The 23,961-nt window shown below is 41.4% G+C and overlaps 1 protein-coding gene across 2 annotated transcripts in view; it reads left to right on the forward strand.

Annotated features, from left to right (window-relative positions):
• The window catches only part of gabrb4 (gamma-aminobutyric acid type A receptor subunit beta4), a 50,021-nt gene that overhangs the window by 7,752 nt on the left and 18,308 nt on the right, over positions 1-23,961 (forward strand). The gene's annotated exons all lie outside the window — the stretch shown is intronic.

Consider the following 23,961-nt stretch of genomic DNA (forward strand, 5'->3'; position numbering starts at 1 on the left):
GCCAAAGAATCCTTGCACTGATTTCTGCTCTTCACAAGGAAAAAAGTCATCATCAAAATCACCTGTTGGGATAGTCAGACTGTTGGCCCTTCATAGCAAATGGTTGGCGACCATTGGGTTAGTGTTAGTGGTATCCTGCCACACCATTTTCCTGTGAACAATAGACAGTCGGCCGAAAGATCTTGATGGTAATTTCATCCAAGGGCCACAATAGCGGATCTGGATCTTGTGAGGAAGAGTCTTTTAGAAACTGGGCTGTGCATGAAAAGAAACAAGCATGAGTCCCAGGCACCTACTGTAGTGTGTCATTGAGAAACAAAAACAGAGACCTCTAAGCCTGTGGCCCTTTTTGAGCTCTGGTCTTGGAAAACTCCTTTAGCAAGTTATCAGATGCCTTCTTGACAGTTCTGACTTCTGTACCACCATCCTCAGAGTGATGCATCTTGTAAACTGGGCCAAGATCTGGAAGCTTTTAAGGGTCTGATGGTCTTCTGTTCAGCTCAGCTACCTGCATATTACGATGCAGATAATGAGATAGTCTTGTCCTGCATTGCCTCCCTCTATGGTGTCAATGCAATGGAAACCCACTGGTCACCATCTCTATGGACCCTTATGATAAGTACAGACTGTAAATGTGTGATGAGCTTGTTCAGTGAGAGTCTTTGCATCCTGTCCACAACCTCTGATGGAATAGAGCAGGCATACCAGTACAGCTGTATGTACAGAGCCAGTAAAGGGATTGCAAAGACAGATGCACTGAGCCGCTTACTTCTGCTATATGCACCTGCTACAATGCGTATGCCCCTGAGACCTTGTTTTTTGTTGAAAACTGTCACATGAGCTTAAACAGCACAGCTGTTTAGACACTGGATAGAAGAGGACACAATCCTGTCCTATATGTCCAGTGTTGGCACCAACAGGGTTTGTGGCGATGCATCCTTTGGGGAATGGTTGTTCCTCCCTGTGACTGATCGTGGACAAAACCGGGTTGAAACCATCAGGTTCTCAATCGTTACCAACATTAACAGAAAGGTAGAGAACAAAGTGAAATCACCTTGTGTTTGGCCAAAACACAGAATGGTTCCACCAACTCCTTATGTACCTAAGAGTGGCCTGACTTTGAACATCATTCAAAAGGCAGATGTTCCTTATCTGTCCCTTGAATTGTGGATGCTCCCTCAGTGCGGATTGATGACCCCATCATAGCAATGTGTTTGCCACCCATGGCCTGCTTCATACTGCAGTTACAGGCAAGCAGACAACATTAACCTGTGACCTTTGTAGTAAATTCATGAAACAGAATGGTATTTGTTATATGGGTACAGCTTGCCTGGGAACATCTAGGCCATCTTCTATCATTTTTATCAGAGCTTCCAGTGGCAGCACCAGTCACACAACACGGTCGGCACTAGTGGACCTGGACCTGGACCTGGACCGGAGACCAGAAGTTAGTTCTGTCACAAACTATAGAAGTTAAATATGTATTGTCTGTCCAGGGTGCGTGAACAAATATGCAAATATTTTTCATTCATCACAAGTTAATTGCAGTTTAGATAATCACTGTACTTCTTTACAATATTTGACTGCAACTTTATTTTTGTTGTAAGCAAACAGATTTGATTCAAGAGCGATGGAGACCTTGCATCCAATGATTATCGAGTTGTCTGCCTATATACGACAAAAAACGGCCTCTCCTGCAAAACTCAGCCCACCTTCACACACGCCCTCTGAAACACACTGACACACGGCCTCGACACGTACTTGTTAGCAGTTGCGGGATGTTCTGCTGTGTGATGAAGTGGTTTTCATAAAAGCGATGACCCGTAACATGTATCTGAATAAATTAATAAAGTAGAGTAACGAAATACATGACCTAGCTAAAATCCGTTTTATAAGAGGCCCATTTAATTATTAACCAGCCTTTCAGTACATTTACAAATATGCTGTTACCTTGTAGTAGATGATTATTTGAATAATTCTAAACAAGCAACAGAATTAATGATTTATGGATGTTTATTTCAGACTGCGGCAGACGAGCATGCAGCTTTGAGCACTTAAATACGCCTAATGACCAGTTTTCTAGAAGCATAGTGTAACCTGTAATGTGATATTTGAAGTTCTTCTTCGGACAGATACAGATGTGCGTTTCCTGTCCGCTGTACGCAGCTATGATCGTCTCGGCTTCTCTCTGAATGTACAGTTATTTTCCAGAATTAAGAAATACTTCCCATGGCCATGAAGCTCTCGCTGTATTGTTTGTTTGTCAGCAACAGCAGTGACGTCTGTTCTTGAGCGACGTTTGTCCCCATGCATGACTTTTACTTCCTACTGCATGTGATCCAGTTAGATTATATTTTGTTTGTCTGCGTACTTCTGCCATCAGGAGTGATGTCGGGCTGTGTTGAGTACGGTTTGTCCTGCTGTCCAAGAAATAAAGGGCAGGGTAATCTGACAAATATTCTTTTGCCATTACTGATTTGTTGCATGGGAACCAGACTCATATAGAGTACTGGATCAGTGTGCAGATCTCTTTGCAGTTTTGATCTCGATATTAAAGAAAAAAAATCCAAATGACACATGTGATGTCCGGTCAGTTGGAAGAGATAACAGCTCAGTTCTCACCTCAATCACGCATTCGTCCTTCTGGAGGACATATTTCAAACCAAGCTGTCATCATCACGGGAACGGGTTTAACCAAGCTGTCATCAGCATGGGAACGGGGGGGTTTTTATGATCTCAGCTTCCACAAGTTACAAAGCATGAAGGGTGACATATCACAAATACTGCGAACACGCCATTCTTCCTGCTGAGCTTTGACCACCGAATGATTAAAATGCACCACAGCGTTTACGGATACATACGTAGTTATATGTGCGTTGGAGCATACAATGCATGGCAAAATATGTGTTCAGATACAAGAGCTGATCATGAAAAGCATAGAGTGAAGCTGAACCCCCTCCTTCCTCTGAATATAGTTGACAAATGTCCAGGGGGTAGTCTGAGGCAAGCACTTTTGAGATGGTGACTTGAGGATGAGCTCGTAGTCACAGACAGAATGTATTTAAAATCTGCCAACTCAATATGGGCTGCGCTTTAGTCATTTTGATAGAACATTAATGCGCACAGAAAAAAAAAAAATACTATATCTCTGACAGGAAGAAGCCACCTGAATTTGATTTAAAAATATATATTAAAACACTGCAAATTAAAATCATTAGTTACATCACTGAATGGGAGATGATACACTGAAGATTTCTTCTCTTCTCCTCTTCTCTGATCGATGCTCAGTGTGTTTAATGTGCCTACAGAAGAGTTCAACTTGCACTAGATGCAACCTCATAGGGAGGATGACTCAGCAAAGGGTCGAGTGAGAAGGCTGTTCGGCTTCTCTCTCAACATTAGAATAACAAAAGTAATTCCATTTACGCTCTTAAAGGATAACTTCACCCAAAAATGAAGATTCGGTCCTTGTCTCCTCACAGAAAATCTTAAAATCTGGTAAAAGTTTCATGGTCCACAGAACATTTTTGGACAACTAAACAACTGAAGTTGTTTATCCTCTTGTTATCCTCCTAAGGCTCCATGGTGGACTCATTCTAAAAAAACAGAAAACACAGTGATAAATGCATTAGATACTGTTTATATTTCCTCACAATGTCCTATTTGTAGTTTATGTAATGTATTGGGCCACTTCGTACTATTCAGCCTCTTTGCAGTTGTAGTTGGTTATGTCAGCATTTACAGCGTCTTTCTCTTTTTCCCTATACTGAACATGGAAAACAATTCAGATTATCAGCACAAATACAGTTCTCTGGTGCTTTCCTAAGCTACTCTCCTTCCTTACTTTGTCCTTGTCTGGTGTAATAAACAGTGAAACTGGCTTACTGTGTATTAAATAGCACTCTGTCAGTTGTGCAGCAGAGAGAAAATGAATTTCCCAGAGCATATTGTAGACGTGCATAAACAGGATGACAAAGAAACTGGAGAGCCTGTAAATGTCTAACAGAAGGTGCTGGACTGGGGTAATTTATGAAGTGTTGTCAAATGGCGGAGATGGCCTTGCAGATTTTGGAAAGTCCGCGTGACTGCTGAAAAATTGCAAGTGATAATGTGTGGTGCGATTATTCTGGATAACTTTTGAATAAAGAGCTTCAGCATGGAAAAAAAAAAAGTTTCTGTACAACAAGTATTAATGCAACTTGCACGTTAATCACTTGCAGAAAGGACAGACGAGAGTACGTCCTGTCCGAGGAAGCGTGATGTCAGAGCAACGTATAGCTCCACCGAGAGTAAAGTACAGGAAAGGTGAAAGAGGTGATGGAGGTGAAGCGTCCCTCAGGGCGTTCTCTGGGGTGTTGTGAGGGAATCAGTAGAGATGATCCAACTGTTTTTTTTGATTGTGATACCTGAACTATGACTGTTTTATGACCTGACTCAGGTTAAACCCTTTTGTGAAACATGAACAAATACACACAGATGAACATACTTTCTTTTATCATGTAGTTTGACAGTCACTCTTAACTGAAAATGAACATGTGGATGCAGCGTACTGTTTCTAATGAATAAATGATTCAGTGTCTGATCTGCAGATACACTTGTTGACTTGTTGACTTGCTGATTACCGATGCAGCCTTTTCTAGGCAGCATCGGAGGCATTTCCTACACTGGGATCTGTATCGTGACCACCCTAGATATCAATTCAACACAATAAAATGACTTTTGTCGAGCCGTCTTATGCAGTTGGACGGCCGACATGAGGTTTGGTTTCATTGGCCATTTTGCCCTCAGTACTTTTAAGTTGTTATTTTGTTAATCAACTTTTAAAATACTGATACATGCAGTACATATAAAGTATGTGCCGATCTTTCAATTCACAGTCCAGAATGAACCAGACTGTATTGATTTCTACTTTCGTATTGACTGCTGCAGCATCCCACACTGTATAAAAAGGTGAATACGGTGTCAGCTACTGCTTTCTGAAGGAGCTTTTTGTAGGCTGGAGTTGGGCCAACAGTACAAACAGTAGCTGTTGTAGCCAAACACGCTCGTCTGCTTCTTCTTCTTCTTGTTCTTCTTCTTCTTGTTCTTCTTCTTCATTCAAGAAACTGGAAAACATGACATCATAACACAACACGCTACAGCCTTACAAAAAAACATGGAGCAGAAACACCTCTGAAACACAATAGAACAACAAAATATACTTTACCTATGTAGCCAAGCTATTGAATTACATACATACATAATACTGTAAAGTTGCCCCAGCTGTATTTCTGTAATTGTTTCCAGTTGCATTGTGGGTAATGAAGGCACCTTGTTTTGAAAAGCAATCCACTGGTCTAGCGTTGCCCTCTTATAACACTGTTGGACTATTGGACTATTATGGACAGTTTAAAAACAATAAATCAAAGTCAATACAGCAGAACAAGAGATGTCCCTTTTTTCTTCCCTTTCAAAAAAATAGGCATTACCCACAATGCAACCTAGCCACTGAGTGACATCACTGGAAGCAATTCATCAGATTACACGCAGCTTCCTCTGGAGCCACAAAGAGCTTTATACACCTTTTTAATGTGCACAATATGATGATACGGAGAGAAAATAGAATATTATTAGCTTAGATTTGCCGTCGCTCAGATTGTACATACACACTGAATTGTCCATTTACATCCTGACTGTAACTGGCAACCTCAGCTGACGATCAGATACCACTAATGCACAGTTTATTGAAGGTCAGGTTGCTTCCATAACTTCTCATAATACAATTTTCATACTTCACCACAGAACAGCTGTCTCTCACGGCTCCGCTACGACTGGGCCGAGCATCCATCACAATGTATTGTAAAGGAATTTGACGGGAGCCTTTTAATGGTTCCAACTGAAGGAGCATTAGCGTACATTTTGCAGCTTAACGATCTCGAAACATTAAAAGGCATCGATAGGTGCCAGGACCGCGGGGATGGGAGAGTCTGGCTCTCATCAGCTCGCGGCCATGACTGTAAGCACCTGATCTCTGACTATGGGCGGCTTTCGTTTTCACCGGTCTGAAGCAGCTGTGTCATCAAAGTATGGTCACCTGTCGCCTGTCTGCCGTATATATACGCAGCCTGGGTTTTACTGATCTCATTTCCCATTGACCTAAATGAGTCCCAGCTGCAGCTTGATCTTGTTTGTAATGGAAAAGCAGTAAATGTAGCCATGAAACTGCAGATCAGTTGCAGTAAGACCGGTGAGTGGAATAGATACTTAATTGACCGAATATGAAAGGGAGAGCGCGCAGGCGTATGAGTAAAAGCATGAGCCACAGCACTTTGCATTCACTTTCTAATGCACAACACTGTGCGTAATCTAAGTGTAATTGATCTTAGGCTATCGTTTTGAGTATCAGGAGATAACAGACTAAATACTTTTCTAACATACGTGCGCGGCTACTTACAGAAATCCCATCCAACACTCTGGATCTGCCCTCTGTAAGCACGGCCGCTGATTGATGCGTGCGTGACTTCAGCTGCAAACCTGCATTTTGGCAGCTGCAGCTATTAAGTGATATACTGCAGCTGTTCTGTCAAGACCAGTGGACACTTTTGCAATACTGAGGACAATCTCTTAGTCTGCCTGCCTGCCACATGTCAAATGGTGGGCTGCTTTGCATAGGGGCCGATAGCACGGGGCCATCGTAACTCAGCCTCAAAGTAATGCCTATTCAGCGCAAAACAGCAGTGTGTTGTCAGAATCCCGGGATGGATGTTGGGCCATGTACAAGTGATATCTATCCTGATGAAGAGAGAACGCCCAGTGATTTATTTCCCGAGGAAACACGGGAAAAATGCTCAAGCTGGGCGCTTTTTCCCCTTCTCCCTTCACTTAGATTTTCTATTTGAATTAAATGAGGTGTGTATGTAGGCAGGCGGAGGGGGGCAAGGGTGGTGAGAGATAGCATGCAGGAGAAAGGACATACTTCATCTTCCTATTCAAAGTGTTGTTTTCAGCAACTTTGAAATGAAGGAGAAAAATGCTGATAGAATTGCACCAGAATGTATCGCAGTGGACTGCAAAGTACAGAAAGCCTGGGTCAGACATTGGTGAGGCGTGCTGCATGCCGGGCATTTTTTATCTTTTTTTTTTGTTCTTTTTTTTCCCTCCCCCGTTTCGACGCTGCTCTTCAGGTCCCCAGTGACTCACATTTTGAACCTGCGGTGATTGATGGGCGTTGTGCCCTTGACAGGACCAGGATTGGATGGCCAAGGGCAAGATGCAATTGTTTCACATAGATAAACAAGGAAAGAAATGTCATTTACAGCATCTGGAGATAGATGCAGTCATCCGCTTTAAAAGCACATCTCATTATTGAACTCCGACGGCTGGCCTTGTAAAACAGGTTTCCACATATATATAAAAAAAAAGGAAACAAGATGAGAGAATGTAGATATATAAGTCCACAACAAATATCCATACAAATATAAAAGCTTTATGGTCGGCTCATGATCCAGTAATATTTTTAAGGTCAGCGATCTTAATGATAATTGGCCTTGGTTACATCCTTTCTGATGTTTGGCCAACTGTGTCGTCTGCGTAGGCAGATACTAGATCTACAGTGTCGGCTATTCAAGAGAAGCTCGACATTGTTAAGTCATAAATGTTTATTGAGATGAGGAATTAAGATTAACATTTTCTTCCAGCCACATGGAAGAAGATGAAATCATCTAGTTTTCCACAAACCGAGCCATGACTGGCAAATTTAAACCCAATGAAGACGGGCTCAATAGGTATCAAAAACTGATTTTTCATACAGTGAGGGTAAAAAAATCTGACACCACTCGTCAAAAATGCTATTTTGAATTTGTTTTGGATGTAGTAATACAGTATTATTTTCCATACAAATTATAAAATCATCAACCGTTCAAGTGAAAAGTTGAGTCCTTCAAATTTTTTAAAAAGTACCAGATATATTGTTTGATATATTCTGCTTTACTGACAGCATTCGAGCTGGCATGGACTCCACAAGTTTGTGAAAAACCTGATGACTCATGTTATGCCAGCATGATTTAACAGTGATGTTTTGTGGATACTGCAGCAGGATAATGACCCCAAACACATCTCAAAGCTTTGAAAAAAGCTTTGTGGAGTCCAGCTCAAGTGCATGCTGCCATTAAATTAAGAGGGCGGAAACACTAAGATATTCTTTTAGAAGTTCATGGACATTGAAACTGTTTATTACCATTTGTATTAAAACAAAAAAAAAGTATTAAACTGTCAATAAATGCAAAATATACTCACCTTGACTAGTAATGTATACTAAAACTTTCACACACAAAAAAGATCCTTGCAAAATCTACTGTCAAATTAAGTTTAACTGGAGGTTTGACGCGTCGTGCTTTGTTGACCGTGGTATAATCATGATAACGCACTCTGACGAACCTTCAGTGTCAATGCAGGAAGTAACGGAACCCTTTACTTTAACACTTCTCACTCTAACATGTAACAGACACTTTAAAGTTAATATATTGAGACACTTCTGGGGCTGTCATGTTGATTTAGCAAAGATCCGTACAGCACCTTCCTGTTATATGATCTAGGCCCCCCCACCACCACCCACCACCACCCACCACCACCCGACAACAACAGCTGCGTCGCACTCGTTCACATTAATTTAGAAACAAGGGCCGGAGCACAAAATATCGAGCTTTGTCATCACGAGAAGTAAAGAAGTCGAGGAGTAGCTGGCTGTTTGTTGGCACTGTTTTTTAAGTGCATGCTTTCAGAAGACGATCCATTATTCAAGATTTCTTTTCCTTTCTTTTTTTTTTTTTTTTTTCTTCTTTCTTGGCTGGGTACACTCGTGTTGCGGGTACACTGTGGCTGCTCTTATCGAGTCATCGGTTTCAATCAAAGATGCAAAACCTTTAGGAATAATTCAGACATGTGTTGTTGTGGCAGTCCCGACCCGGTGACGGCCGTATACTGTATATGATCTCAACAGCAGGAATGTATGTGTCAGCTGTATGTTTATTTATAACCTGAGACATCGACTGGACGATCTTCATTTACTACCTGCAAAGTGCTCATTGAGTTTATAATTCATATTGTCTGGTCTCCATTAAAAGCAGAATAGATCTGAGGTCACATGCCTCTATAGTTCAATTATAGTCGTACGTACCGTATCACCTGACGTCTCCATTTCCTTCATTCGTCCACTGAGTCTTTGATCAAACTGTCACTTTTGTTTTTTTGACTTCCAGATTTTTATTTGGTCCACCTGAGTTTATTTTGTTTTCCTAACTTTACATTCATTCTTTTAATAGACATTGTCATTTAGAGTCTGTTATCCGGCTCCGTTGACTCCTGTTTGTCACTTTTTTGTTTTTTTTCCTTTGTTTTTCTTTGAGGTGAGACGTCGTTTTTTTTTTTTTTTTCATGTGCATTCAAATGAACTCTACACTCTAGATGGCAGTGCAGGAGAAGCGGAGATCATCAAGCACATGTTTCCACACACGACTTCCTAATAACTCTCACATTTACGGGCCATGCGTTATGTTTTTGACACCCGATTGTTTCTCACAATAAGGTCTGATTCGGCTTCATTCCTCAGTCTCTGTAATTTGCCGTAACAGCTTGAACAAAAGAGTAAAAAAAGCCAGCCAACAACATGATCCCTTATTCCCCTGCATGCACACCAGAGTTAGTGTAATGGTCACAAATTAATGTATTAATAAAGAATTAATTCATGAATCCAGCCCTCTTGGGACATATTAGCCCGGATCGTTGAGGAGGATCTTGCACGTAATTACCACGAGTTAATATAATCATGCACGCAGCTTCGGCAGGACCGACCGATGCACCGCACACCACTGATGAAACTTGGATTTGCTGCACATGTAGGAGACGAACCTTGAAACATGACATCAAAGTTGAAACACACAAAGACTGTTGCTGTTTCAGAAAAAAAAACATAGCAAATAGCTTCACCTGTCCATAAATGTTCACCTCAAATTCATAAAGCGACATGGAACTAATGGCATTGATTAAATCTGTCAATGTGCTGCTCGCTGAAAAAATTAGGCCGATAAGTAAATAAATGATAAGTTGGACCATAAAGGACTATTAAATGAATGATATACTTCTTTAGCCAATAAGTTTCCTCATGGCTTCAGGATAAATCCTTGCAGTAGGCACACTCTGTCCTCAAGTGCCTTTCTGCCTCACTCCTGATCAAGAAGTTAACCTTCAAGAGTCTTTATTTCTCTTCTTTGGAGATTTTCTTTTACCAGAATCATGACTCCCACCTCATCTTGTGTGTCATCCGCTGCCTGCAAACTACCATATTAATCACCAGAATAAACGTTGCCAGGTCACGATTCTGTGATACGTTGCAGGTTTACGTGTCAGAAGGCTGAGTTTAAAACGTGTGTCCTGCCCTGGTTGGGTTTAGGCAGAAAAGCCAACACTTGGTTAGATTTAGGAAAAGACCATATTTGGGATTCAAATGCTCGTTTTCGTAGCCACAAACTCCGACTTCATGTCAAAAATATCTATTTCTTGTCCTCGCAAATGTGGCTGGAAATTGTCCCAGTGTCTATGTAAAACTATCCCGTAGTTTCGCACTTATAGATGTTTAAACGCAGTCTTGAACTGCGGTCGCTGGCTCGGCATCCCTCTCGCCTGTGACTCCGCCTCCCCATTTAAAAGTCAGGTCATAAATATGCAATATGAAGGTGACATTGTAGAACTGTCAGTATGGTACGTAGCTTCCAACACGTTCAAATGTGATCATATCTGTGGTTTTGTCTTAGCAGCTGGACTGATGCGGTACCGTCAAATCCAGCTCTGCATCTCTTTTTACCATATCGTTCATGTAATGTCTGATTAATTTGCTTCTATTAAATCATTTTGCCGCCTCCAGCAAATACATTATGGGTTAAATCATGGTGTTTGACCTAAATGTATAAAACTGGGCATACACTTTTGATTTACCTCCATGTTTGGACTTGAACACTTAACATTTACTTTAACAATATTTCACTTGACGAGTTCCTGATTACGCTAAAATCTACTGAACTAAATGAAGCTAACCCTTCCACTGTAATTCACTTGTTATCCCTTCGGACCTACTTTAATAATGCTCCTCATGGGATGGTAATTTATGAGCGGGAGAGCCAGCCAGTAATGTGCACAGCGTTTCATAATTCACTGACAAAATTTGTGTATGTAAGTAAGGAAGCATTGTTCACGTGCAGCTTTTTCAGTGTGGAATCTAAGTAGGTTTCATATATCAGGAGCGAGGTTTGTGACAGGATAGGACGATAAGATGAGGCCACCTTTACTTATCCTCCGTCTCTCCGGCTTCCCGTGATGTACTGCCTCTGCTCTCCTGCTCTCCCTCATCATTTTCTTTCCTGTCCTGTCTCGCTCCTCGTGCCAGGGCGGCTCTAATGATTTCCCCTTTATTCACCAGCTATCGCTAATCTTACCTGCCTGTTTCTTTATCCGTAGTTGCCGTAACAGCCTACTTCATATTCATAGCTGTTCAGCGTTAGTGCTGGGAGCTAGCTTTTACAGTTAGATTATATCCTCAGATGATGGGCGAATGCTGCAATGGCGCCATGGAACTTTGATTTGATCAGGAACGTGCCTTTGAGATTGAGCTGTCATTTTCAGTGAAACATGAGTACATGTAAAAAAACAAAACAAACAAAAAAAAAACAATACAGTGTCCATCCATCCATCCATCATCTGTACACATTATATGTACGCCGCTTAATCCTCTGCAGGGTCGCGGGGGGACAATACAGTGTATTGTGTATAATGCAAATATTTTATCCTGGCAGCTGTACTGAACATGGACAGTCATTATGTTTCATGCATGTGATCCTGAGAACAAATCATATCCATCAGGCCTGTACCATCAGTGAGATTATATAGAGAAGTCCAGTGCAGAGTTTGAGGAAAGCTGATACATTATGATGAGTGTTCAAGGAAGGGAACAATAGCAGTGAAAAAAATAAAAACAGGTGGAGCAATAATCTAATATCTAACTGGCTGAAAAAGACAAATAAAAAGTGACTTGATTCTTTTTAAAGGAAGGCTTTATTGTCTCTGATTCCAGGTTTAAATTCCAGGTTAAATGACCGCAGTTGGAAATGTATGACACGATTATACATTAGGCCTGAAGAAAAAAGAAAAAAAACAATAAGCAGAACTGCAGAATGAATTGCGGTGTCAAGTCAGTGGGTTTCCTGTCGGGCAATAAAAACCTTGAACAGCGTGGCTGGGAACAAATCACACCGGGGGATGTTCGTACAGTTGTGCTGAAACATCTCGTATAACGTTTCTTTGTTCCTTTTCCATCAGATTCTGACCGCCGTCGAACTTGTCCCCAAAATAAACTTTCCACTTCGTCAGCCTGCTCTTTGGCATCCTTGTGTAAACCCCACCACCACCACTCCTCAGCCTCATCAGTCGTACAAAACCTTAATGTGGTGTGAATTTTGAGGCTAATCTGAGTCTTGTGTAAGTGAAGACAGACCTCCTCTATGATTAAAATATCAAAATTTAGATTATGTGGCCTCGATAGCTGCCTGTTAAATTGCATCAAGTTAGAGGCAAAAAAACCTCTTGCGCACGCGTCGAAGGCAAAAAAAGTATGTCAGTCGTTTAAAACTGGAGCAAAAAATATTTTTTCTTCTCTGGCTCGTTCTGTCTATTAGCTTTGTGAAAACAATGAATGTCCATAAATGAGAAACACACAAGCAGTTTTACATACTGTGAACAAGCAGCTATGGTATATTCAGAAGAGAAGCATTTTATTTTGAAATTTGATCGAATAGTCACGTGGCAATATTACACAGACATGTCGTGCTCGGCCCCTCGGTATGTAAGCCCCAAAGAAATGTTATTTTAAAATGGTTTTTCAATATTTATCAAGGCCACATGCTGCCTGGGTGAGTAAGACCGCAGCCTCACAGCGGAAAAAAAGGTCCTGGGTTCGGATCTGCCAATCTGTTGGAAGCTGTGATCTTTCAGTGTGGCGCTCACATGTTCACTCCATGTCTGAGTGGCTCTCCTCCGGGGTGCTCCAGTTTTTTCTTTTCCTCCCACAGTCCAAAGACAAGCAGGTTAGGTCAACTGGAAACTCTACATTGCCCGTAGGAGTGAATGTGTTTGTCAGTCTATATGTGTGTGTTAGCTCTGTGATAGACTGGTGACTGGATGTACTCTCTCGCCCAGTTCATGCAGGGATATACTACAGGGCTCCTTGCAGAAAGCATATCAACTCCAATCATCAGTTTTAAAGTGCGGTTATAAAAAAAAATACGAGGTTAAAAAGGCTGGTGTACCTTAAAATTACGGCTTAAACTGTTTTATATTTCAGATGTGAGATTCATTTCGAGATGCTGATGGTTTTTGGAGCGCTGAATTAAACACCGCACGCTCAAATATTCACATTTTGTGAACTTGTGGGGGATATTTAAGGTCTTGAGGGTGCAGGATGAATGAATCCGGCCAGCACAGGCAGCTACAGGAGCTCCCCGTGGTGACCTAAATAGCTCCATTCATAAAGACATCTGCATTCACAGCCTCGTGGTCCAACGTATAAAACTGGAAAACCACCTTTCCATCCACGTGTACACTTTTCACTGATGTAGATATGACAAGCTTTAGATAACAAGCATCAACAAAATGTTCTTTTTAGATGTTATGTGGGTGCAGGAGGATGTTTTATATATAACTATGCATATATATATATATATATATAGTTGCTATAATTGCACAACCATCATTAAGTTATCTTTGGTCAAGTTTGCTGTTTGCAAATGTGCTCTAGAAGTAAACTTGACCTGACTTAAAGCTCATGTACACGGCCCAGGGATAATGGTAAGGATGGACTTTAAAGTCTCCCTCCAGGCAATAATATGTTTTTCTTGTTGTGTGTGTGTGTGTGTGTGTTTTTTTTTTAGCTTCGCTCTGTAGGATGATGTATGTGCAGTGTTTGATAATAGAAGGCTGTTTTTGCTGGAAGTGTGAATGTCCTCTGTGATTCTAAGAGGCGGGGACAACGAGCATGATTTGTGACATCACAACTAATTTAGGAGCCAATCCCGGGCTGTGATGCTGAAACTTGAAGTCTCCAGTGCACGAACACTGAGAACGGAAGTTCACTTAAAAGTGAAGTAGGAGATATCTTGTGTCCATCAGCTGAACTTGTGAAATGACGAATATTTTGATTTTCATGCTCGTTTTTGATGACGGAGAAGGAGGAGGAAGAGGAGGAAGAGGAGGAGGCCTCATTTTAAGGGTGTTAACGTGGGAATTTAGCTTTTTTCCTCAGCAAATATCATGTTGGACAAATACAAGATAATTTTTATGTATGCCTTTAATATATGTATGGACTAGATCTGTGGATAACAGTTGTTTTGTTGAATGCTTTCATTGTCATGCTGAGCTCAGTTGGAAGGATTTAAACCTCTGAACTTCATCACAGCCCAGAGCTGATGTGTTTCCCTGAGTGTTCACAGTCGTCACTTTTGGAAAATGCACAGAATAACATGAAAAAAAAAAAAATGGTGGCCATAAGCACCATGTTACATGAGTGAATTTGAAGGTATCATTGTCAGATTTTTAGATCTTGTGCATTCGCTCACAGTCGGCGCCAGTCAAAGACGCCCTTTGCTTTGTAAGCGACGTCGCATTTTCGGTGCATTAGTCACTTCCTGCCAAACGGACATCGCTGATGAGGCGGCCGTGTGTAACGCAGGGGAAGAATTTGTAACGTATTGTTCTATCCGTCGATTTTTCTTCGAGAAAGAGGAGCTTCGTGAAAGCAGAAGCCATTGAAAACAAAAAAGCAAACACAGACTTGACTGGCTAAATCATCATCATGCTCCTCTTGCAACACTGTAGGGAAAATGCTGCACAGTTGCTATGGAGCCCTCTGTTGCTAGGCAATGGGTTGATTATCAGAGTTTTTTTTTTTTTTTTTTTATATAAGAGGCAGAGCGGTGTTTTCTTTGCCGTCCAGCAAATTTGTTTTCAGAACTGACAGGATCTGTGGAATAACATGACAACGACATCCTCGATTTGAATGTGTAATTTAATCCAGTTTGATATGTTTATACTCTGAATGTTGGAGCACTGCATGTTTAAATGAAAATGTAGGCATCGTGGAAGGTTACACTGTGGGGGGAGCAGTGCCTCCCTCCCTCCCTCCTTCCCTATACGTACCATACAAAACCACATCGGGCTTCTTCCTTGAGCTCCTTTAATCAGATTTCATCATGTTCTAAAGCCGAATGAGGTGCAACGAGACGTCGACTCGACTGCTGAAAACTCTGCCGTCTTGGCACGAGTGCAGAATCAACCCAGATATGCCAAAAGACTTAACTCGGCCCCTAATCTCAGCACCTGTTTGTCTGTAATTTATGCTGCTCCATTTCTCAAAAATATCCAGTTTATAAGCAGTGGATATAGTGAGGGAATATCATTATGTTGCCCTCTTGTGGTTGCACTAAGATATCAGACTGCGTAAGCCCTTTTATTAGTGCAGGAAGTAATCCATCTCTTTTTTTTTTTCCCCCCCAGTTGTTGCCCTCACAGTGCATCTTTCCTTTGTTTTAAGACCTGTCGTGAGGTTGAAGACCACCTCAAATCCAAAGCAGACGTCGTTAAATCTTACAGTCCCAGACTCATGTAATACCTTTTTGAAGGTTTGCTGAATTCAGCAGGGAGGTCTGACTCAGTCTCTGCCTCTGACAACATGCACACATGATTTCTTTGTCCATGTAGTCTTAACATCAGCCTGCTGAAGGATTTATTTAAACACGTGTTCATCTCTGGACCCCCTCTCACCCGACGTCTGATAAAGCCTGCAATTATTCAAATGGCAGACATACCAGCATCTTGTATTAATGTCTAAAATTAGCATGAACACACGCCAGAGTAAGCAAATGGCCCTAATGCGCCCTGTACTTTCACCTCATGGAGAGTGCTATGCCAAACTGCATTTAAAAACGCCACAATTTAATGACAGGAATATACGAGGACCAGTGGCAAGAGTGTGAACCGTCTGTGTTTGATTGTTTATTGAAAACATCTTGTTACGTTTATAGAAACCAAAATCAGCCTCTGCTGATGAAGACAGTACATATTTTATCTGTGTGGAGCTCCAGTAAAAGCTTTGGCTGACATTGACAGTCCAAAATGGAGGCAGTTTTTATTTTTTGCTAATTTGGCAAGCACCCAGCCGGTTACTCTCTGACACACGAAGGGAAAACCGCATTGATTAAAACCTGTGACGAACCTTTACAGCACTCTTTACAGCCCAGGTGTAGCTGGTGTTAGAGTGACATGGACCAGCAAAATTCAGTCTGAGATTCTGTGCAATTGCAAGAATGATTTCTTCAGCTTTTTTTTTCAGATTTCCACCCAAATGCCTGAAAATATGTGAACTAGTAAAAACCACAGATATGTTGCTTTACGTTTGAAGAAACAGGAGCAACTTGGCTGCGTAAAGAGACGTTCTGCACTGCCTTCAGTTAAAGTTAGGATATATCTCCTAATCTTATAACATAAAACATATATTGTTATGATATGAGCTGCTATTGCCAAGGAATAAACATTAAATAGGGCAGCCTCACTGCCCACTACATCACTGTAGCTCATCTGCCCCGCGGGTAGATAAGACTGTCAGACTGGAAGCTGAATGTGGCGACACATTGTTGGAGTTGAGGGGGGACGGCGTACCACACATACATAATAAGCAAAGGAGAGGAAACCTAAGCAAATTCTCAACAAGAGAAAAAAAAAAAGAGGAGGCAACTGTCAACAAGCTGGGAAAACACGATGAGCACAGTGAGATGCATGACTGGCTGTTTTTTTTTATTTATTTATTTTGAACCGTCGAGGGAAATCTCGTCGACGCAGCAGCTGTCGTCATCGCAAAGTTCCCAGCCCCGCTAATAACTCCCTCAGTCATGATCCAGGTCAATCATCCGATACCGAGACACGACGCAGACATCACCGTTTGGTAACAATGTAACGTAAATGTTACCACTTTAGTTTCAAGTCGTGCATATTTCCAAGGAGGCCCATGATATCCCAGAGGGCTCAGTGTTAGTTTAGACAACCCAGAGTCGCGCTCACACCACACAAACCAGCGGTAACGTCGTCCACATCAACACCATTCCGGTTCTTTTTCTGGTTATTTATTATTTACGGCCCTTACGTGTTGGTTGAAGGAGAGAAACGGGAGGAGAATGATGAGCAAATGTTTGCCACAAACCTCAAAAATGTCTCTTAAACCAATAATTTCCTACCCACACCCTAATCCCATGCACCTCAACCTGCTTTATTTAATGTATTTAAATAAGCAAAGACTCAAGGTTTACAGATTTACTTATTCTAACACTGTAAGGACTCACAGAAAGCTGTGGTCTTTCAAATACGTGATATGAATAAGCTTACGATTATAAAGGATTCAATTGAACCTTATTTAGTCATGATAAGGTTTATGACTTGTGGATTACTCTTTGGTTTATCACAATCATGAGTGCATGATTTATGCTGTAAATGTGAGGATGTCTGATGAGGTAGTGATATCCATGAAGGCCAGAAATACTGCCAACTAGTCAGTGATCGATCGTCAATAGGGTTTTGTTAATTGGATGTTTTGGTAAGAGTAAGATGAGAAGATAGATGCCACTGTTACGGCTGTACAGTGAATATGGAGACACAGGCTGGAAACCAGGAAATCTCAAGTCGTCTTCACACTTGGATTTTTTTCTTGCTAATGATCACTAATTAGTGAGCTTCAGAGATGTTGCTAGGCAGATATTGTTACCCTTTCTAATCTAACTCCAGCCAAGAAAGCATAACGAGCATATTTTCCAAACACGTAGTATTGCCACTGCTCAAGACAGTCGGAGAATATCTCTTCTTTAAACTAGCTATATGGTGCTCAATTAACAATATCACGCTGGCAAGGAAACGAGGTGTGAGCTCGGTGGTCAGCGCTTTTAATGAGATTGTTGCTCCGCTCTACAGGAATGTTCTTCGTGACTTGATTGATTTGCTCACAGTGTTAATTCTCACACTTTGATTTCATAATAATGACCTCTGTTGCCCTGGTGAAAGCTGGAGGATAATAAGTTGTACCTCCTGCCTCGATTGCCCATCTCGAGAAGCCCCCGGTGCTGCTGTGCTGTAGTAAATTCTGCCATTAGGAAGAATGTTGGAATATCTTTTGGGTTGATCGCTGAAGCTTGTAAAGTCTTTTTTCATACATTTGCTGAATGTAGTAGAACAGTGCAAAGATGCCATATGGAGAGTCTCCTGTTTGCCTGTCTAAATGTGAGAAATGATTCAAGAAAAGTCCTTTTCTTTTGCAGAAATGGTACCTGTCCTACACAGCAACTGGATAGCAAATTAGATCGATGGTTTGCTACCATGGTAATATTCACAAAACAAAGAAAAAGCCACCACGTAGATGACTTAAATAGTTTTCTTTGACTTTATTTCTACAGTTGGTTGTAAATGAAAGAACAGTGGTCTTGAGAGGAAAGCAGGGTGGCAGCTATGAGATTCAGTCTTTCTACTTGATGTCAGTAATTTATTGTATTATAGCAGAAGTAATTATAGTATAAATAGTGCTATCATAGAAGTAAAACTGGGTGTCATCTGTCGAGAGATGGAATCGAGAGGGTTTGCACAACCCGACCTCCCAGTGAGGACAAGATTTCTGTCACCGCTCCTTTGCCAAGAAATGGCGCCCGCATGTTTCCCCCATAAGGCCCAGAGAGGCTCTCTGGCACAAAAGCTTTTTTCCACATTGATCGCTGAGTGTACATTGTGTGTCTGTGTGAGACGCCAAGGGCCATAACTGAAGTGCCGTTGGTTCGCGAGGCAAAACTGCAAAACAGATCTTATTTCAGCCCCATCGTCAGACACTGAAAGCTGTTTCTACTGGGATTATTGGCGGACGTTAGTGTCAAACTAGAGAGCAGGAACAGTTTGACACGCTCATATGTTCATTGTTTGGAGACAATATGGCGCCATGGACGGCACGATCTCTTCCTCACGACTCGACTAAAAGACGAATGTCGTGAGCACTTTGTTCAAAAGTTAGTAGTATTATTTTTAACAACAATTTCCAAGAATTCATTGGAGGGAGTAAAGAAAAAATTCAAGCATTTCATAGACAATGTTGATAGACAACTGATGGAGAAATGCTTATTTAAAGATAAAAAGGTTCGCTCTCCCAACTTGTGAAGTGCAAGAGCAGGTAGCGGTTTTATTTTGGGAGCGCTGTGGTGACAAAGTGAGTGTTTCTGTTCCACTAAAGCAGGGTCAAATATGCAGAGAGCGAGTGGGAGGGAGGAGTGAGAGAGAGATTGGCGCTCTCTGTTTTCATCTAGCGAATGAATGTACTTTGACATCTCTGGGGAAAACTGTTACTGGTTGCCTTCACAAAGTGCGATGGAAATGGTCCTGCTTTCCCCCCCTTTTTGTCGAAAGAGATGGGTCAGGGAATATGACAAAGCTTCGGGGCATTTAGTGCAGTGGGAGGAGAGGTGGGAGGGGAGGAAATAGGATTACAGGATGTAAGAGAGAGGATAGATGGGCCCTTTACAGCCAAGTGGTTTGCTGGTTAATATTTTAGTACCAGCATTTGAAGAGAAACATGGTAATTAACCAATATCTGCAGGACGGGGCCCAAAGGAAGGATCTTTAAGCCATTTAGATGGATCAGAGTAAATCTCAACAGAGATTTCATACCATCAGAGTTTAGTTTGGGTTGTTATCTGATGGACATACTGTGGTTAATGTCCCCTCAAACAGAAACACCTGAGAGTTTTACGTTGGAAACTGTTCGGACTCAGTCATGATCGCCTCCATTCAGGCTTCAGAGGACTGTTTCCTGACCGTAACACCTCAGGACTGTACAGGATAGAGCATAGTTTTGTTTGGCAAAGGCCTAATTATGAAGATACTTTCTAATTTGAAGTTTGACCAAAGCTTTGACTAAATGGTACATTCACCTGAATCAAATCAATGGGTATCACCAGACTATTCTGTCCATCTACTCCGTCCAGTCTCCTGGTTCCAGTGTTTTCCTCTGGTTGACCGAGGCGACTGGAGAACACCAGTAACTGGTGCTGTGTTGACTTGCTAACGTTTGCATAGATCGCCCGCTACACAGCTGCTACGTGGTTTCCCGAGCATTTAGCAATGATTTACGCCCAGGTGGTGTTCAGCACATGTACGTGTGCCAATGCAATCATACTTCCAAGCTGCACCACAATGATCGCTTATAGTTCTGATGGATTCATGCATTGAAATGTGTTAATTAAGTGTGGTTAGGGATGGTAATGTATGTTCATTGGGTTTCGGGTGAGTGACACACGACCACTCGAGAGTGAGACACAAAATGATTTACTGAAAAACAGGTTTTGGTCCTTGTGGATCGGATTCTGGCAACGTGCCCTGCAGGATTAAACTTTACTGAAATCACCTGTTTAAGACTTATTCGATGTTGGTTTTGGCTTCACGATAGCTCCTATAGTTTGGACCCCATTTTAATCTAATGCATTTCTGGTTCAAGTGTCTGGATACACTGAAGCTTTTCTTATGTGCAGTGTTCAGTGAATTTCTTATTAAAGTGGACAACGCTTTTGGTGAAGTCCAATCTCAGAACCCTTGAGATTAGACAAATTAGACAAATTAGCCTCTGGAGGCAACAGCCAATGCCTCGACTTTGCCTTTCATGTGGTGGTCAGTGTTTAGAGTCTGACTGATACCCAGAGACATGAAAATTGGACCTGACGTTTAGATACAACTAATTAAAGCTAGTAAAAAAAAAAATCATTGTTGGAAGATAGAGGATGGGTCCTGGGTCCTTTCGTCAGTGCGTTCCGCCTCTATTGCTCTCAAGATGGACGGCTTACCTGCAAACAACCAAATCCTGCTCAACGCTGTTTGGTCAATATGACTGTTGGACATTAAATGTGTCTCTTGCCCACAGACTCGGCATTCCTACACAGATGTCCATCATGCACCTTATTCCCATCCCTCATGATACCTTATGCGTAACATGGGCATGACTTCTGGCTCTTCTAGTCTCTTAACCAAGCACTGTAAATATCGACCACATTTGTTTCGCCAATAACCTCCTCAGAAACCTCGTGGATAGAGAGTCTTACAAGTATATTAAAAAATTCACAGATGATTTTCAGTTGTTTCAACAAAGCAAACTTCCATGTGATTGAAGCATGACTAATGAAAGTTTTTATCCATCAATACAAGAATTTCAGCAGATTTATTGGTAATCAAATTTAATGGCAATTATTTTCATTAATAGTTTTAGTCAGAAGTGCTCATCCCGTTCTTATGTCATATAATAGATTGGTACAATAAGATCCATACTCTATGTAATTGAAGCCCGACAGACAATCTGTGAGTCTGTGCTGTTATTAGAGTGACAAACACTATAGTTAGAGAGGGTAAAGTGCAGACTGACAGCTTTGATTGAACTGTATTTTTAGCCATTGCCAATAAAAAAGAAGTATAGGCGTCTAGCCTTCTCATGCCCCCGGAGTCTTTATTTCAGTGTCGTGAAGCTATTTGGACAGATGAGGGTTATATTAGCAATTTTAATACATTGTCAAAAAATCTTTATGGGCTCTGAACTGTGCAAGTCGGCAACCCATAAACATCCCCGTGACACCGGCTGTCTGCCGTAACTGTCAGGATCTGTTATCCATCTCTGTGGTTTCAAAGCATTATATTTTGAGAGGATTCTAGTCAAAGAGAGACAATGCACAAAAGTCATGATTGTTTTTTTTTTGTTTTTTTAATAATCTGAGTCTGTTTTGTGAACTTGTGAACAGGTCATCCATCAACTGAGTGTAGAACTGAATCATTCAGTCTTTTGTGAGTCATTACTGCCTGCATCTAATCCCAGAGTCTTTACATATTACATGCTACTTTTATCACATTATTTAAAAAAAAGGAGAGTAAATGCTACTATTTTACTTAAACTTCAACTGTGTGTTTAATGCTTCATGAGACGACATGTGAACACAGCTGATTCAAACAGATGTGCAAGGACAAATCCGGCAGAGACGAGACAACGAACTTCCTGACACTCCTGAGCAGGATGGTTTGAAAACTGTTCCATACGTTTCCTCGTCACTGGCGTCATCAGTTCTGGTCTTTATTAGTGCAGCGAGAGGACAAACAGAGTGGCACAGAGAGAAGGGGTGTGTGAACACTGTATGATAATGATACACGTGATAGAGTACATATTGTAGTACATCTGCTTTCTGTGTTGTTTATGATCCGTATGCTAATGTCATTTCCACTATGATACCATGGGGCATTATCTGGATGTACTGATTCAGCAGCTGCCACACGAACCAATCACTGGACTGTTTCTGCTGTTTTTCTGTTTTTTTTTTCGTGTCAGCAATTCATATTTTGTGGCCGGATCATTCTCGGCAGCGCAATGTGAGGCTGACAAGGCTCGAAGGAGGTGGGGAAGGGTCGGGGGAGAGGGTGCTGAGAAAAACATTACCACTATGAATCTATAAAAAGAGAAAGAATTTGTAAAATATATATATAAAAAAAAAAAGATGCTGAGAATCACTGTCGACAAATCTCTTCCCTCCCAAAATCCAATGCCTGGGGTAGCAGCTTCTCAAGTGCTGGGTGACAGTTTTCTATTTTTATGCTTACTAGAAAAGGTTAAGAACACAGAAAAAATAGAAAACAAGCAACATTAAATAGACTCTAGACTTCAGTCCTCTCTGCAGTCCTGTGTCAAGCTTCTTCAGCGTTACTGTCTATGTATGACCACAGATGTGTGGCTGTACTGTGATGCAGGAATATCTGGAATATTCCAGATTTTGTTTCAGTAAAACTACAAATAAATGAACTTGAGGTAGAAACTAACCAGAGCAAGCCCTCCCTTCAGCTGCTCACTGGCGAGATGTGTTAACGGCTAGTTTGCTCTCCTTTTAGTCTAATAAATATATAAATAAACAGCTCTGTTAAATTTTACAATCATATATACACAAGCAAAACCTCAGCCTAGCTCAGAATGAAAAGGTTACCCAGCCCAGCCAGTGAGTCCTTACTGCTGTGGCTGTGTGCTTTGTGCTAACATTAGCCGCTGAGCTAGTATGTTGCTGCTGCTGCAGCACTATTCTTTAGTTCAGGGACTGTGTGCTTTGTGCTACTCAGTTAGCGGCCAAACGACATTCTGTCACTGCCACTGGAGTACAAAAGATGCGTTTATCTTTAAAAGGAAATGCTGAGGCTACTGTAGCATGTGGTAGATGGTAATTAATCATTGCAGTTATCTGAATATAAATTAAATGCACACAATGTCCCTAAAGTGAGGACGGTGCTGTATATAGACGTCTCTGTTTGATTATAAATAATCTAGCCAGAGTTTGTCTGAAGTCGCCTAGTGTTGCTCACAGCGACTGTGGCCGTGAATGGATAATCCTTGTAAAGCTAAAGTTGTGTGAATACTGAAGTGGGCTAAGTGTTGACTGTACATGTAAGGGAGCTGATGCACTTGGCTGTTTACATGTCTACAGCATGTACTGTAATCATGTAAATGAGGCACAGTTTGCTCTTCCTGTTCCTCTATATGAACCGCCAGCTTAGAAATTAGTATGGGCGAGTGCATTTTCTCCGTGTCGTTTCATAAGCCTCCGAGGGCGGCTGATCTATACATTCTGTTTTACATACACTCTGTAAGCGGCAACAAAGCACATATAAGCCCGCTGTCTTGTTGCTTACTGCCGTACTGTACTCTACAAGAGTATTAGATTCTGAGATACAAAAATGTCCTGTTTTTTTAGAACATCAATATAAAATTGAAATATGCATTTTAAGGAACTTTAACATCATCATTACTCCGTCAGTTTACTTTGCTCGGTGCAGCTGATGGTGCGTTCAAAGTGC

Source organism: Acanthopagrus latus, chromosome 13 (genome assembly GCF_904848185.1).
Source record: "Acanthopagrus latus isolate v.2019 chromosome 13, fAcaLat1.1, whole genome shotgun sequence".
Taxonomy (NCBI): Eukaryota; Metazoa; Chordata; class Actinopteri; order Spariformes; family Sparidae; genus Acanthopagrus; species Acanthopagrus latus.